Source organism: Nerophis lumbriciformis, linkage group LG28, assembly GCF_033978685.3.
Source record: "Nerophis lumbriciformis linkage group LG28, RoL_Nlum_v2.1, whole genome shotgun sequence".
Taxonomy (NCBI): Eukaryota; Metazoa; Chordata; class Actinopteri; order Syngnathiformes; family Syngnathidae; genus Nerophis; species Nerophis lumbriciformis.
The window spans coordinates 7,814,503-7,831,633 of NC_084575.2; the positions used below are offsets into that span (position 1 = coordinate 7,814,503).

A 17,131-nucleotide genomic window follows, 5' to 3' on the forward strand; every position below is an offset into this window, starting at 1 on the left:
CACTCAAAGTGAGGAGAACAGAGGGGCGGAGCTTGTAAGTCAACACATCACAGAAGCTGATGGAGAGCATTGTGAAGATATCAAGTCAGAACCAGACAGCATCTTTGCTCCACTGTCAGACATGGACCACATGATGTCACACTCTTCTGATCACAGTGACCACATCCAAAAACCTTTGGAGAGTAAAAATGACTCTAAAGGTGATATGAGACATCACACTAACAACAAACACTTTGACTGCTCTGAATGTGGGAAATCATTTAGACACAAGGGTCATTTTACAGAACACATGAGAATACATACTGGAGAGAAACATTTTACTTGCTCTGTTTGTAAGAAGAGTTTCTGTAGAAAGGGTGACATGACCACACACATGAGAACACACACTGGAGAGAAACCTTTTACTTGCTCTGTATGTAATAAGAGTTTCTCTAGAAAGGGTGACATGACCAGACACATAAGAACACATATTGGAGAGAAGCCTTTTACTTGCTCCGTTTGTAAGAAGAGTTTCTCCAAAAAGTTTAACATGACCACACACATGAGAACACACACTGGAGAGAAACCTTTTGCTTGCTCAGCTTGCGCTAAAAGATTCAACACTAAGAAGAAAATTATATTGCACATGAGAACACACACGGGGCAGCACGGTGGAAGAGGGGTTAGTGCGTCGGCCTCACAAAACGAAGGTCCTGAGTAGTCGTGAGTTCAATCCCGGGCTCTGGATCTTTCTGTGTGGAGTTTGCATGTTCTCCCCGTGACTGCGTGGGTTCCCTCCGGGTACTCCAGCTTCCTCCCACCTCCAAAGACATGCACCTGGGGATAGGTTGATTGGCAACACTAAACTGGCCCTAGTGTGTGAATGTGAGTGTGAATGTTGTCTGTCTATCTGTGTTGGCCCTGTGATGAGGTGGCGACTTGTCCAGGGTGTACCCTGCCTTCCGCTCGATTGTAGCTAGGTTGGCTCCAGCGACCCCGAAGGGAATAAGCGGTAGAAAATGGATGGATGGGATGAGCCTAGGCCTAGGCCTACTCAGTGGCCTAGTGGTTAGAGTGTCCGCCCTGAGATCGGTAGGTTGTGAGTTCAAACCCCGGCCGAGTCATACCAAAGACTATAAAAATGGGACCCATTACCTCCCTGCTTGGCACTCAGCATCAAGGGTTGGAATTGGGGGTTAAATCACCAAAATGATTCCCGGGCGCAGCCACCGCTGCTGCCCACTGCTCCCCTCACCTCCCAGGGGGTGATCAAGGGTGATGGGTCAAATGCAGAGAATAATCTCGCCACACCTAGTGTGTGTGTGACAATCATTGGTACTTTAACTTTAACTTTACTTTAGAACACACACTGGTGAGAAACCTTTTACTTGCTCTGTTTGTAAGAAGAGTTTCTCCAGAAAGCAACGCATGACCACACACATGAGAACACACACTGGAGAGAAACCTTTTAGTTGCACTGCGTGTGTTTAAAGGTTCATGTATAAGTATCAGGTGAGTAAACACAAGTGTGTAACAGTCATGGAAGCTGCAGGGATGTAAAAACACTTAAACAGTGATTGTGCTAAATGTAGTTTAAAAACACAGCATGTTTAATATGAATGTATATTTGATGTTGTATGTAGTGCTTCTCATCTTCTAGTCTTATATGTTGGCCTGTGGTTACTTTTTAAGTTGTGTGCATGTATTGAATATTGTATATGTTGCTACGTTTTTTTTTCTCTCATATTTGAAGAGAGGACATCTTATTATTTTCATTTGGGTTTTTTTCCACACATTTTTCCATTGCATTTTATTGATGTTATTATCCAACTAAAAGTATGAATGAATAAATTGGTTAACAAAATGTGGACTCTGGTAGATTAGCAGCATTGTTACATCATGGATGTTAACTACTGCAAAACATCAACAAAGAAGAAAAATGCTGAAGTTAGCAACACATCACTGAACTTTAGAGCCATCGTGAGTGGAGTTGCTTGTTTTTATTGCTGCATTTGTACTTATTTCACCTCACATCTTCACTTTTAATCCTAAAGTCTTCTTCACATATATTGTTGTAGGCTTCTAACATTTATGTTTCTGATGTGTGTGTGTAGTCTGTGGAAAGGGTTGTTGTCCCTTGTGGATCCAATTGTTCACTTGCACAGATACATCCTCATCATCATCCTCATCATCATCACCGGCCCACTACTGGAAGGAACCTTAGCGTTAATGTTTTAATATAAGTGTGACCTCATTATTCCTTGATAATAAGACTAAAAATACAGATTTAAGCACTGTATTAGAGTGCCTCTTGTAGTACTCCAACTCGCCACACTGAGAAGTGGGGGCGATCATGAGCTAGCAGATGCATGTTGCTATCATGTTTTATCAGCGAGGAAGACAGCATTTGTGTTTACTTTTTTGTCAGAGCCAAGTTTTAATGCTCTGCTGAATAAATGAATCACTATGGCTGCCAATATGGAGGATTATTTATATATTTAAGATCAAATACTTCTCTTAACAGCTAGAAAAATGACACCACACGCCAGAGGTGTGGACTCGAGTCACATGACTTGGACTCGAGTCAGACTCGAGTCATGAATTTGATGACTTTAGACTCGACTTGACAAAATGTAAAAAGACTTGCAACTCGACTTAGACTTTAACATCAATGACTTGTGACTTCACTTGGACTTGAGCCTTTTGAATTGACATGACTTGACATGACTTTCTACTTTCCCCAAAACCCAAAGATGAAAAAGTTATTCGGGAGCGCTCCATATTTTTCATTGTGTACTTGTCTATCAGCGTTGCGTGTGTCAGCTGGTGTGCTCTCAGTACAACAGCCAATCAAATTAGATCTACTTTGTTTTCATCACACAGCATTCATCCAATCAAATTGCAGGACAACCAACGAAGAAGACATGTCCAAACCACACGCCAGTGAACAAAAAATGATACCTAAAATAATTTTGTTTGGGTATAAAAATTACGAGGTGGTCAACACAAAACGGTTTGCAGTATGCAACACATGCGGTTCGAAAATTACTGATGGAGAGGCAACAACTTCCAACTTTGTCCGGCATTTGAAGTTGCACAAAGAAGGGTAAGTTTTGAATGTAAGATAACGTTTATTGGCTAAGTAACGTGACTTTTATTTGCTGTGTAGTTAAATCAGTGAGGCTGTAAACTCACTGCTAACGTTATAACGTTATTGCAAACACGGGAATCTGTTGCAGTTCACTACCTTATTCATACTTTTTGTTCAGTGATTTTTTTTTAAGCAGGGTTACGTTAGTCAATATATCACACGTAACGTTAGACGGCGGTCAGCAGCACTGCGTATTTTAGCCACCTAAAAAAAGACAAAAATAGTAAAATAAAGGTCAGTCAAAATGTATACTATATTATGAATATGTGTACCGTTTTAGCTAGCTTTCTGACATACTGTTGGTTGTTTACCTCAGTGGTCCCCAACCACCGGGCCGCGGCCCAGTACTGGTCCGTGGATCGATTGGTATCGGGCCGCACAAGAAAAAAAATGTCTTTTCTTTTTTTAATTAAATCAACATAAAAAACACAAGATACACTTACAAGTAGTGCACCAACCCAAAACAACTCTCGCCCCCCTTTTGTTCTGGGCATTGAACATGAAGACTCTTCCTTCACTGTTCCGAGTGGCCATGAGAGTCTTGGCAGTGCCTGCCTCCAGTGCTCCAGTGGAGCGAGTTTTCAGCCATGGTGGCATCATACTACGCCCCCATCGTGCACAAATGACTGACAGACTCTTGGCTAATTTGGTCTTTTGCAAATGCAATGCAGCATAGGGCCCTGACATATAAAAAGTACAACTTTTTTGTTATGTTCACGTATATGTCATGTTTTTTCAATGTTAACACTTTTGTACAAATAAGTACATTTGTACTTTATTTTTCAATGTGTTTGTTCTGTAAAGGAATGAGTTAATGTTTAAAATGACTGGTTAATAGTGCTATTATAAAGTGCAATGTCAGCACAATTTTCTTTCCTGCAATTTAAAATGCACTTGTTTTAATAAATAAATACAGCGTTTGAAAAGCATACACAATCTGTGTTAATATATTAGTCTGTGGTTAAAAGGACTTGAAAGGACTCGAAACTCAAAATGCAGGACTTAGGACTTGACTTGAGACTTTCCAGTCTTGACTTTGGACTTGCCTCGGGGCTTGCCTGTCTTGACTCGGGACTTGACTCGGACTTGAGGGCAAAGACTTGAGACTTACTTGTGACTTGCAAAACAGTGACTTGGTCCCACCTCTGCCACACGCTCAAAAAAATGACTCATTGGATGAACTCAATTAAAATGAGGGCATGATTTCCATCCAACAAATATATGTTGGCCCAACTCAAAATTAGTACATTCTCACAATACAACAAAAATGTGTTAATCCAACTAATTTTTAGCAAATAAAGTCAAACTGAAATTATTGCAATAACTACGCAAAATTGATTTACATTTGTCAGACTAATTTTTAACAAATACAGCTAAAATGAAATTATTTTGGTTACTAAGTGAAATTGATTTATATGTGCCCAACTCAAAATAGATTGGAAATTAAGCAAGCTAAAAATCACCCTAGATCCCATAAAAACACATCAGACAAAACCTGATTGGTATTTTTAATGTAGACTAATCCTTAATTCAACAATCTTGAATATAACACCACAAGATGTCAAAGTTACTTGCAAACACAAACCAAAATGTTGCCTTTGAGTGAAAACAAAACATCAAGAAGTCAATTTTACATAAAGATGTCAGATTTGCGTACCAACACAGACCAAGAACTTAGTTTTATATAAACAAAGATGTCAAATTGACTTGATACAAAGCATAGAGAACTCAATCTTAGTTATAAAACACCAAGAAACAGTTTTACCTTTTCTTCAATAACTCCAGGCAAACTTTACGAGAAATGGTTCTCCAAAAGAGTTTAAAGTGGTGTAAAATGAACACTCAGGAAACTGCAAAAACACATTTGAGTCCTGCGCAAGTGTGCTAATGTAGCCATTAGCCTAAATGTACTAGAGTTCCATCCATCCATTTTCTACCGCTTGTACCTTTTGGGGTTGCGGGAGCCTATCTCAGCTGCATTCAGTAAAGAAAAGAAAACAAGGCAAATACAAAATTCCCATGCATCAAATTGGCAACAAACAAAAATAAATAAGAAAAACTTAACATTCACAGAGCAGGAATCTGATATTAATGGGATGTTTGCAAATAGCTTTTGAACGTTAGCAAGTAAAAACAAAACATGAGACAGTACTAGCTACTCAAAAAATATATATAAAAATCCAAAATCTTGAATGTAACTCAATCCATTTATCCTGAGTTGAGTGATGAAACGGAGGAGAGAAGTGTGGAGGGTCGTCACACTCAGAGATCAAATGTGGAGGTAAAGTTGATCCAGTCTAAACCCTAAAGTCATCTCTCTCCACTCCCCATGACTGCATTTCATATGTTGATTGTGTACTTCAGCACTTCACTCTTCTTCCCTGTAACTTAGTCAATTCTGAGTCCAATTCTCAAGTTGAAAATGTTGTAGGTCATATTGTCTTAAATGGGTGAAAATGAAGGCAAAAACAAAAATAAAGATCCGATGATGAAGTTTGTCAACAAGTGTTCACCTCTCATGCAAACAACTTGATTTCCAGCTGCTGTATCTTTGTGTTCAGCTTGTGCCCATCCAGGTTCATTAGGATCTTCTGGGAAAACTCAAATGTGTACTTGAGGTTGTCTGCAAAGCTTAGATCAAGGGCATAAATGAGGCCAAATATCATTATGACCCTCATGATGACAATGTCCACGTTGCTCAGGACTTTAAAGCCTACGATAACAACTCCCACATCCTCTGGCTGCCTATCGCCATCTCCACACATTATGTATATCCCATAACTGTGAGGGCAATGTCCCTTTCTGCATCCTCAGTGGCGGAGGCCTGAACAACAACACAAGAACAGAACACTTGTGTTAGGTAAAATGCTGAACACCACTAGCAGAGAATGAATTGTTTTGTGGCATGCATATATTATATATAATAATATAATATTTGAAATTGGCCAGTAAATAAGTTGAGCAAGCAGCCATGAACATAATGCAATTGCTGCAGCATGATCCTTTAGGCAACCACATCCCTATAGAGATGGACCTGTGGCACAGAAATAGCTGTTTTACTCCACAGGGCCTCCGCCCGTTTGCCACTACCAGCTTAGGAGACTCTGACTCTGTCTTTTCTTGCACCTACCAGTGATAGCAAACAAAAATACAAATTCAAAGAGCCCCATTAATTATTCAAAAAGTTGTAGTGTGTTGAGCTCCAAGGACCACAATTTGGCTTCTGTAGACACACGTAAGTGACTACAAGAGCCACACAGGTCACACTGAGGGTGGCCGTATAAACAAGCTTAACACTGTTACAAATATGCGCCACACTGAACCCACACCAAACAAGAATGACAAACACATTTTGGGAGAACATCCGCACCGTAACACAACATAAACACAACAGAACAAGTACCCAGAATCCCATGCAGCCCTAACTCTTCCGGGCTACAATACACACCCCCGCTACCACCAAACCCCGCCCTGCCCCGAGTTAGGGCTGCAAGGTGTTCTGGGCATTTGTTCTGTTGTGTTTATGTTGTGTTACGGTGCGGATGTTCTCCCGAAATGTGTTTGTCATTCTTGTTTGGTGTGGGTTCACAGTGTGGCGCATATTTGTAACAGTGATAAAGTTGTTTATACAGCCACCCTCAGCGTGACCTGTATGGCTGTTGATCAAGTATGTCTTGCAGTCACTTACGTGTGTCTGCAGAAGCCTCATTCAACATGTGACTGGGCCGGCACGCTGTTTGTATGGTGAAAAAGCGGACGCGACGACAGGTTGTAGAGGACTCTAAAGGCAGTGCCATCACGGCACGCCCTAAACATTGTTGTCCGGGTGAAAATCTGGAGAAATTTGGGAGAATGGTTGCCCCGGGAGATTGTCGGGAGGGGCATTGAAATTCGGGAGTTTCCCGGAAAAATCGGGAGGTTTGGCAAGTATGTTGCTAGGGCGGGAAAGCCATTCAAAGAAAGTGAATTCATTAAAAAGTGCATGTTTCTGCATCCAGTGGTAAATTGAGATTGAGACCCCTGCTCTAATCATTTTCACTAGTACAACCATTGTTTTAGTCTTTGTCTTCTGATTGTACTGACAATAACAATGTGGTTGCCATTTGTTGTGATATTGGACGCAGGTATGACGTACTTCTTCCTGAAAATAGCCATATTCTGTGTAAAATGGAGTAGCCCAGTCCATCGAGCTGGATTCGGCTGCGCATCTGGCAACCTCAGTCAGAATTTTGACTGATTGCAGTACCGTTTCTGGCCACATTATTACATATGGCTCCTTTAAATGAGTGTCTGTGGCAACAAAGGGAGCGCTGGAACAGAAAAGAACACTCAACTAAGGAGAAATAATAACAAAGACCAGAATATGACCTGGCGTTACAGGTCATAACAAATTACCCCGAAAAGTATTTCAAAGGGGAACATTTTGTGAAGTAATTGAGGCCTTAAATAGGTCAATAGTTCATAACAACATTGATTTTGATTTATTATTATATTTTGAGCTAAGACAGTTTTTAGGAAGTCACACTAAAATCCTCAGGGCCCCACTTATAAAAATGTTAAGTGTTTTTTTTTTTTTTTTTTTACCCTTAATCCATACATTTCTAGATTAACTTCAGATCTCTCCATCAATTATTCATTTCTATTGATTTATTTTTGTTTGTTTTTGTTTTATACCCTTTTTGTGGTAGAAAACTTGTTTTTTTATGGCAAACACACAAAATATGCAACATTTCCACCCTTATTAAATATTTCAAAGTGGACTATTTGATGTGAACTAATTGGAGCTTTCTTTAGGTCAACATTGATTTTGATTCATCATTATATTTTGAGCAAATAAACTTTTTAATAAACAAAATCCTACTGAAATCTTCAGAGCCCCACTTATAAAAGTGTTAAAAATACATCTGTGACAATTCTGTGTCGCAGGGTTCTTGTCAGGACCGACAGACTGTAGCCAGGCTTGTTGCCAAGTTTACAATGTTTTATTTTTCAATGTTACAAAGTCTTTTTCCTTCTTCAATTCTCCAAAAGTCTTTCCTCTTTCCTCCTCTGGCTTTTCAGCTCCCTCCCTGCGGTCACCAACGCTGCTAATAAAGAGACAGGTGATTAGATAACTCGTTCCAGCTGAGATATCCACTCACCTGCCATCTGCTTCACAGCTGGCTCCTGCACATGCCCCGCCCACAGGTGACGAGTGGACCACGCCCCTCCCACAACATCATACGCTATTTTTATTTTTTTAACTTTAAACCTATAAACTTTTATATCAACTTCAGATCTATCCGTCAATTATACGTTAATATATTTTATATTTTATGCTATTTTTGTCAAAGAAAATGTTGCCTTTTACATGCAAACACACAAAATATGTAATATTTCCCCCAACAAATATTTCAAAGTGGAATATTTAATGTGCAGTAATTGGAGCCTTCAATAGGTCAATAATTCATTACAACATTATTTTTATTCATTATTATTTTTTGAGCAATGACAGCTTTAAAGGAAAAAAAACACCTTGTGTTATAAGAGTCAAAATTGCAACTTTGTCTCGTTACTTTCACCTGTTTGCTCTTTTTTTTTCTTCTTTTTTTTTTATGTATGAGTATTTTAAGTCAGGAGTATTTTTCAGGTCCCAGTGCTGACAAACTGTTTCCGGCCAACAGAAAGCAACTTGACCGCCGTAGCAAAGGAAGACAATCACACAGCCAGAAAAAGCACATTAGTGTACGCATGCGCACCAGGCTCTGAGATAAATAACAATTGTCTCCCATCCCGTCTATTAAAGTTATATTTAAAAATATTAGTTTTACTTCGTCTTTCGGCTTACGGCCATACTACCCTGAACACGCCCGATCTCGTCCGATCTCGGAAGCAAAGCAGGGTCGGGCCTGGTTAGTACTTGGATGGGAGACCGCCTGGGAATACCAGGTGCTGTAAGCTTTTACACTCACGCCAGAGGGCGCTACAAAGTGCTGAGACTACAGCTGTTGTGATTCATGTATTGCTTTAATTGCAACTATTCCAAAATGAGGGAATATATTCGGTTATTATAATAAAATTCCACTCAATATTTACAACTACAGTTGAAGGTACAAATCTTTACAACATGATTTAAAACACAAATACCAACTAGAGCAATATTTAGATTGATTTAAAAATAATGGTGTGGTCTTTTGCAGTCAGTCAACCTCGCCCACGCCTCCTACCACTCCGTCCTGCATGAAGCTGAGGAGCCACGACTCGTCTCGCTCTGATCAGGCAACTAATGATTTAAAGGGGTCATATAAGCTACTGTTTATTTACCAAAATAAGTTGTATGTCTTTGTTTTGAAAATGTAAAAGTTTATTTTTATTTTCAGAATGTTGAAATAGTTACTTGTTTCTCTCGCGAGATCTGGAAAAGAGCTGGTTTGTACTTGTTTCTCTCGCGAGATCTGATAAGACTGCGCGCGAAGCAAACAGGGCGAGGATAAAGCAAGATGGCGTCTGACGGTGAAGACGTTATTGCAGTCGTCACAGTTCAGTGTTCTTAATCTGTGCGTCCATGTACACATATATGTCCTTTATTACACTCTTCAATAGAGTCATAATAACTGTTTGTATATTAGTCTGAGCGCACTTCTCCAGCTAGCTTAGCTTGCTAGTTAGCTTAGCTTGTTAGCTGCTAACAAAGAGAGATGAAAACACATCGCTAAGCAGAGATCAAGTGTGAGTGTAAAGTGTTGTGATTGTGTGAAAATGTGCGAAAGAACCATAGCAGAGTACGAGGAGGAACTTTGTCCAACAAAAGAGGAGAAGGAGCGACAACATGAAAAACATCAAGTTGTGTTACACACAACAGGTTTGTTTACTTCTTACTCTCACATCTTTACTAACTTTATATTTATTATTAACACTTTTCTTCAATAGATTGTCTATAGGAAGATGAATTGTCATGTGAGGATGTTCAGACACACAATATTTATGAGAGGTTGATGTTCCTCTCAGTTTGTAACAAAGTGTATCAACATGTTTACACAAAACTCACACAGTCACCGGGGGAATATTCCAGAGAGCAGGTTAAGTGCAAACTCCTGAGTATGTAAATAAGAAAGGTAAGACAAAGTCAGAGTCAGTTACCATGGTAACTGACGCTGTAAACCTAGCCTGCTAGCTGGCAGGTTTGACAAGTTATTTATGTGTGTAAAAGCTATACTGACCTGTTATTTCCTTCATATTGGTGCAGCCATTAACCTACTACAACACCTGCTACATCCACCTACTCAGTGGCCTAGTGGTTAGAGTGTCCGTCCTGAGATGGGTAGGTTGTGAGTTCAAACCCCGACTGAGTCAAACCAAAGACTATAAAAATGACACTCAGCATCAAGGGTTGGAATTGGGGGTTAAATCACCGTAAAAATGATTCCCGGGCGCAGCCACCGCTGCTGCTCACTGCTCCTCTCACCTCCCAGGGGGTGATCAAGGTTAATGGGTCAAATGCAGAGAACAATCTGTCCACACCTAGTGTGTGTGTGACAATCATTGGTACTTTAACTTTTTAACGTGGCAGTGATTGTGGAAAAAACAAAGCCTGATCTAAAGATGACATCTTGATCTCATACCATCTCAAACCAATTGGCCGTTCATTATTAAGTGAAATGTCTTAAAGTCGCTTAAATTTGTCTTTAACCAAGCAACACTAAGTTTTATCCAGTTACTCAATTAATCGAAAACATTTCCAGTAGAACACTTGATTAATAACATTTCCAATAGCCACAGCCCTATATTTCATGTACGATTTAATATTTAGCATGTAGGAGTTAAAATGTGTTTTGTTTGTGTCCTGTAGACATCCATCAGCTGATTGGACACCAAGAAGAATGTCTCCCTCATCTGCAGGGGGACAGTTTCACTTCAGAGGATCCACAGCCCTCACACATGAAAGAGGAAGAGGAGGGAGAGTGTCCTGTAGGGCAGGAGGAGGATGATGTCAGCAAGTTTCCACTGACTGTTGTCTCTGTGAAGACTGAAGAGCATGAAGACAAAGCACCTGAGTCCTCACAGCTTCATCACAGTCTAAGTAAGCACAACATCCACATACAGTTAGGTCCATAAATATTTGGACATTGACACAATTTTCAGTATTCCAACTCTGTACAACACCACAATGAATTTGAAATGAAACAATCAAGATGTGCTTTAAGTGCAGACTTTGAGCTTTAATTTGAGGGTATTTACATCCAGATCAAGTGAACAATGTAGGAATTACAACACATTTTATATGTGCCTTCCACTTTTTAAGGGACCAAAAGTAATTGGACAAACTAACATAATCATAAATCAAATTGTCACTTTCTAATACTTTGTTGCAAATCCTTTGCAGTCAATGACAGCCTGAAGTGTGGAAGCCATAGACATCACCAGACGCTGGGTTTGATCCCTGGTGATGCTCTGCTGCAGCTGTCTTCACTTCCTGCTTGTTCTTTGGGTATTTTCCCTTCAGTTTTGTCTTCAGCAAGTGAAATTCATGCTCAATCGGAGTCAGGTCAGGTGATTGACTTGGCCATTGCAGAACATTCCACTTCTTTGCCCTAAAAAACTATTTGGTTGCTTTAGCAGTATGCTTTGGGTCAGTGTCCATCTGCACTGTGAAGCACCGTCCAATGACTTTTGAAGCATTTGGCTGAATATGAGCAGATAATATTGCCCCAAACACTTCAGAATTCATTCTGCTGCTTTTGTCAGCTGTCACATCATCAATAAATATAAGAGATCCAGTTCTACTGGCAGCCATGCATGCCACTACCACCACCATGCTTCACTGATGAGGTGCTATGCTTTGGATCTTGAGCAGTTCCTTCCCTTCTTCATACTCTTCTCTTTCCATCATTCTGCTACAAGTTGATCTTTGTCTCATCTGTCCATAAGATGTTGTTCCAGAACTGCACAGGCTCTTTTACATGTTTCTTGGCAAACCCTAATCTGGCCTTCCTGTTTTTGAGGCTCACCAGTGGTTTACACCTTGTGATGAAACCTCTGTATTTCCTCTGGTGAAGTCTTCTCTTAATTGTTGACTTGGACACAGATACACCTACCTCCTGGAGACTTTTCTTCATCTGGCCAACTGTTGTGAAGGGGTTTTTCTTGACAAGGGAAAGGATTTGCCTGTCATCCAACACACTTGTTTTCCGTGGTCTTCCAGGTCTTTTGGTGTTGCTGAGCTCAGCAGTGCGTTCTATCTTTTTAGGAATGTACCAAACAGTTGATTTGGCCAAACCTCATGTTTTTGCTATCTCTCTGATGGCTTTGTTTTGATTTTCCAGCCTAATGATGGCTTGCTTCACTGATAGTAACAGCTCTTTGGACTTCATTTTGAGAGATGACCTCCCCAGATTCAAAATGAATATACCACACTTGAAATTACATCTAGGCCTTTTATCTGCTCTTTTTAAATGACATAAATGAAAAAAAACAAGGGAATAACACACACCTGGCCATGTAACAGCTGAGTAGCCAATTGTCCAATTACTTTTGGTCCCTTAAAAAGTGGAAGGCACATATAAAATGTGTTGTAATTCCTACACCGTTCACCTGATTTGGATGTAAATACCCTCAAATTAAAGCTCAACGTCTGCACTTAAAGCACATCTTGATTGTTTCATTTCAAATCCATTGTGGTGTTGTACAGAGCTGGAATACTGAAAATTGTGTCAATGTCCAAATATTTATGGACCTAACTGTATATATATATATATATATATATATATATATATATATATATATGTATATATATATATATATATATATATATATATATATTGGCCCACATGTATAATATCAATGTTTATGTTGTCCATGGAAAGAAGTTAGTAAAAAGCAAAGGAAAAACAACCAACCATGGATGACAAAAGGACTGAAAAATGCTTGTCACAAAAAAAAGACATTATATGGAATATTAATAACACAGACATCTATAGAGGCAGAAAATAAGTATAAGAAATATAAAAAGAAGCTAATTGGTATACTAGGAACATGTAAGAAGGAATACTACAGACAATTATTAAAGAAGAACAGAAACAACATGAGAGCAACATGGGGCATCCTAAATAGCATCATTAAAAATGCTGCTAAGAAAGATTACCCCCAGTACTTTCTACATGGAAATACAAAAAATGACAACATGAACCAAATAGTTGAACGTTTTAATGATTACTTTGTTAATATCGGAAAACATGTGGAACAAAGATTTCCAAATGCAGATGATGGATCAGTTGAGGACTTGAGTGAGCTCATAGACAGAAATCCCAATTCCATGTTTCTTAAAGGGGAACATTATCACCAGACCTATGTAAGCGTCAATATATACCTTGATGTTGCAGAAAAAAGACCATATATTTTTTTAACCGATTTCCGAACTCTAAATGGGCGAATTTTGGCGAATTAAACGCCTTTCTAATATTTGCTCTCGGAGCGATGACGTCACAACGTTATGTAACGCGTTACAAAGTAACGCCGTTAGTTTCGGCGGTAACTAGTAATCTAACGCGTTATTTTTTATATTCAGTAACTCAGTTACCGTTACTACATGATGCGTTACTGCGTTATTTTACGTTATTTTTTATGTAGTATCGGCTAGAAACTGAGGATCTGATCGTGTTTTATTGCAGCGAAGCACTGACATGCTTCTGATTCTTCCTCTGCGCTCTCTGTGTGTGTGTGTCTGGGTGTGGGGAGGGGAGGGGAGGGGAGGGGAGAGGTGTGCGCAATACAACGTAAACCATTGGCCAACAAAAAAGTAACCACAGAACACTATACGACTATACGGTATAGTGTTCTGTGGTTACTTTTTGGTTGGCCAAGTGGACGTGACGACAGGCTGTCCTCACTCAGATCCGCACGGACCTAGAGGGGGCGTGCCATAAATCCGGCTGGAAATCGGGAGAAATTTGGAGAATGGTTGTCCCAGGGAGAGGCACTGAAATTCGGGAGGGTTGGCAAGTATGAGATATTCTCACTTCTTTTCTTTTGTCGAGTACAAAGAAAAGAACATTTTATTTAAATGTAAGTTGTGCCTTGGATCAAAGATCCCGTCTACTGCCCAAAACAACAATTCAAATCTGCCTGGTTAGGCTCTGTGTATGTCACGTGTGCCTTCCTTAGGTGAAGCCAGCTTTACAGCTATGTTGTTGATTGATTGATTGATTGAAACTTTTATTAGTAGATTGCACAGTACAGTACATATTCCGTACAATTGACCACTAAATGGTAACATCCCAATAATTTTTTCAACTTGTTTAAGTCGGGGCCCACTGATTCATGATACAGATATATACTATCATATATACTAACATCATAATACAGTCATCACACAAGATAATCATCAGGGTATATACATTGAATTATTTACAATCCGGGGTGTGAGATATGGAGGACGGGGGGTTAGGTTTGGTTGGTATCAACACTTCTGTCATCAACAATCAGCATCAACAATTGCATCATCAGAGAAATGGACATTGAAACAGTGTAGGACTGACTTGGTAGGATATGTACAGCAAGTAGTGGACATAGAGAGAGGGATCAGAAAGTATAAGAAAAAATGTCTACATTTGATTATTTACAATCCGAAGAGGTATTATGTGGAAGGGAGGGTGTTAGTTTAGGGTTGTAGTTGCCTGGAGGTGTTCTTTTAGTGCGGTTTTGAAGGAGGATAGAGATGCCCTTTATTTTACACCTGTTGGGAGTGCATTCCATATTGAAGTGGCATAGAAAGAGAATGAGTTAAGACCTTTGTTAGTTCGGAATCTGGGTTTAACGTGGTTAGTGTTAGTGTTAGTGTTAGTGTTATTATGCTGTTTGTTACTTATGTATGTTATGTTGCAGCTATTTAAAATAGTTTTGTCAATTTGTTCTGGCCTGAAATAAATTGGCCCTTTGAAACATATCTTTGTCTTTGTGTGTTGTATGTAGAGCATATTGCTTAGCAGAGTTCAGTGATGCAAATGCATGTCAAGTTGATCAACAGATTGTATTATTCTCCAGTGCAATAACAGTACTGAAATGAAGGCTAAAAGGGCATTAATGGGAGCTTTAAAAACAAAAAGTAGAAGAAGTAACTAAATAGTTACTTTTCACAGTAACGCATTACTTTTTGGTGTAAGTAACTGAGTTAGTAACTGAGTTACTTTTGAAATAAAGTAACTAGTAACTGTAACTAGTTACTGGTTTTCAGTAACTAACCCAACACTGCTGCTCACTAGTGTTACATATCTGACTTATTGTGTAGAAATATGGGAAATAACTACAAAAGTACACTTCATTCATTAACTGTGTTACAAAAAAGATCAGTTATAATAATACATCATGTTGGATATAGACAACATACAAACACTTTATTTATTGAATCAAAAATACTGAAATTCCACCACATAGTGAATTTGCAAACAGCTAAAATGATACACAAAGCAAACTATAACCTGCTAGCCAAGAATGTACAACTATTCTCTACTAAAGAGGAGAAATATAAACTTAGAGAAAAATATAATTTAAAACATTTGTATGCACGTACAACACTTAAAGGCCTACTGAAATGATTTTTTATTTATTTAAACGGGGATAGCAGATCCATTCTATGTGTCATACTTGATCATTTCGCGATATTGCCATATTTTTGCTGAAAGGATTTAGTAGAGAACATCGATGATAAAGTTCGCAACTTTTGGTCGCTGAAAAAAAAAGCCTTGACGTCACAGGTTGTAGGGCTCCTCACATTTCCCCATTGTTTACATCAGCAGCGAGAGCGATTGAGACCGAGAAAGCGGCGATTACCCCATTAATTTGAGCCAGGATGAAAGATTTGTGGATGAGGAACGTGAGAGTGAAGGACTAGAGTGCAGTGCAGGACGCATCTTTTTTCGCTCTGACCGTAACTTAGGTACAAGGGCTCATTGGATTCCACACTCTCTCCTTTTTCTATTGTGGATCACAAATTTGTATTTTAAACCACCTGGGATACTATATCCTCTTGAAAATGAGAGTCGAGAACGCGAAATGGACATTCACAGTGACTTTTATCTCCACGACAATACATCGGCGAAGCACTTTAGCTACGGAGCTAACGTGATAGCATCGTGCTTAACTGCAGATAGAAACAAAAGAAATAAGCCCCTGACTGGAAGGATAGACAGAAGATCAACAATACTACCAAACTCTGGACCTGTAACCACACGGTTAATGCTGTGCCGTCTGGCGAAACCTAGCAATGCTGTTGCTAACGACGGAAATGAAGCTAACTTAGCTACGGGACCTCGACAGAGCTGTGATAAAAACATTAGCTCTCCACATACGACAACCCTTATCTGCTCATCAACACCCGTGCTCACCTACGTTCCAGCGATTGACAGAGCGACAAAGGACTTCACCCGATCATCGATGCGGCTAGCGTCGGATAGCGCGTCTGCTATCCAAGTCAAAGTCCTCCTGGTTGTGTTGCTGTAGCCAGACGCTAATACACCGATCGCATCTACAGCTTTCTTCTTTGCTGTCTCCATTGTTCATTGAACAAATTGCAAAAGATTCACCAACACAGATGTCCAGAATACTGTGGAATTTTGCGATGAAAACAGAGCTGTTTGTATTGGATACAATGGTGTCCCAATACTTCCGTTTCAACCATCGACGTCACGCGCATACGTCATCATACCTAGACGTTTTCAACCGGAAGTTTCGCAGGAAATTTAAAATTGCACTTTATAAGTTAACCCGGCCGTATTGGCATGTGTTGCAATGTTAAGATTTCATCATTGATATATAAACTATCAGACTGCGTGGTCGGTATTAGTGGTTTTCAGTAGGCCTTTAAGACCTTCAGTATATCAGTATGTGGAATTAAATGATGGAATGGATGAAGCAAAGCAATCAAACAATGTACTAATATGATCCACTTCAAGAAACTCTTCACACTTAAAGTGTTTACAAAGTACAAAGAAGAAGCTAAACATTCTCAATTTATTTCATCCATCATTC

General features: G+C 39.4%; 1 protein-coding gene and 1 non-coding gene across 3 annotated transcripts in view; both read left to right on the plus strand.

Annotated features, from left to right (window-relative positions):
* Window positions 1-17,131, plus strand: part of LOC133570505 (uncharacterized) — a 490,167-nt gene that overhangs the window by 260,782 nt on the left and 212,254 nt on the right. The window lies entirely within an intron of this gene.
* Window positions 8,952-9,070, plus strand: LOC133571172 (5S ribosomal RNA). Its single transcript, XR_009810328.1, has one exon. It is a non-coding gene; the product is annotated as a 5S ribosomal RNA (ribosomal RNA).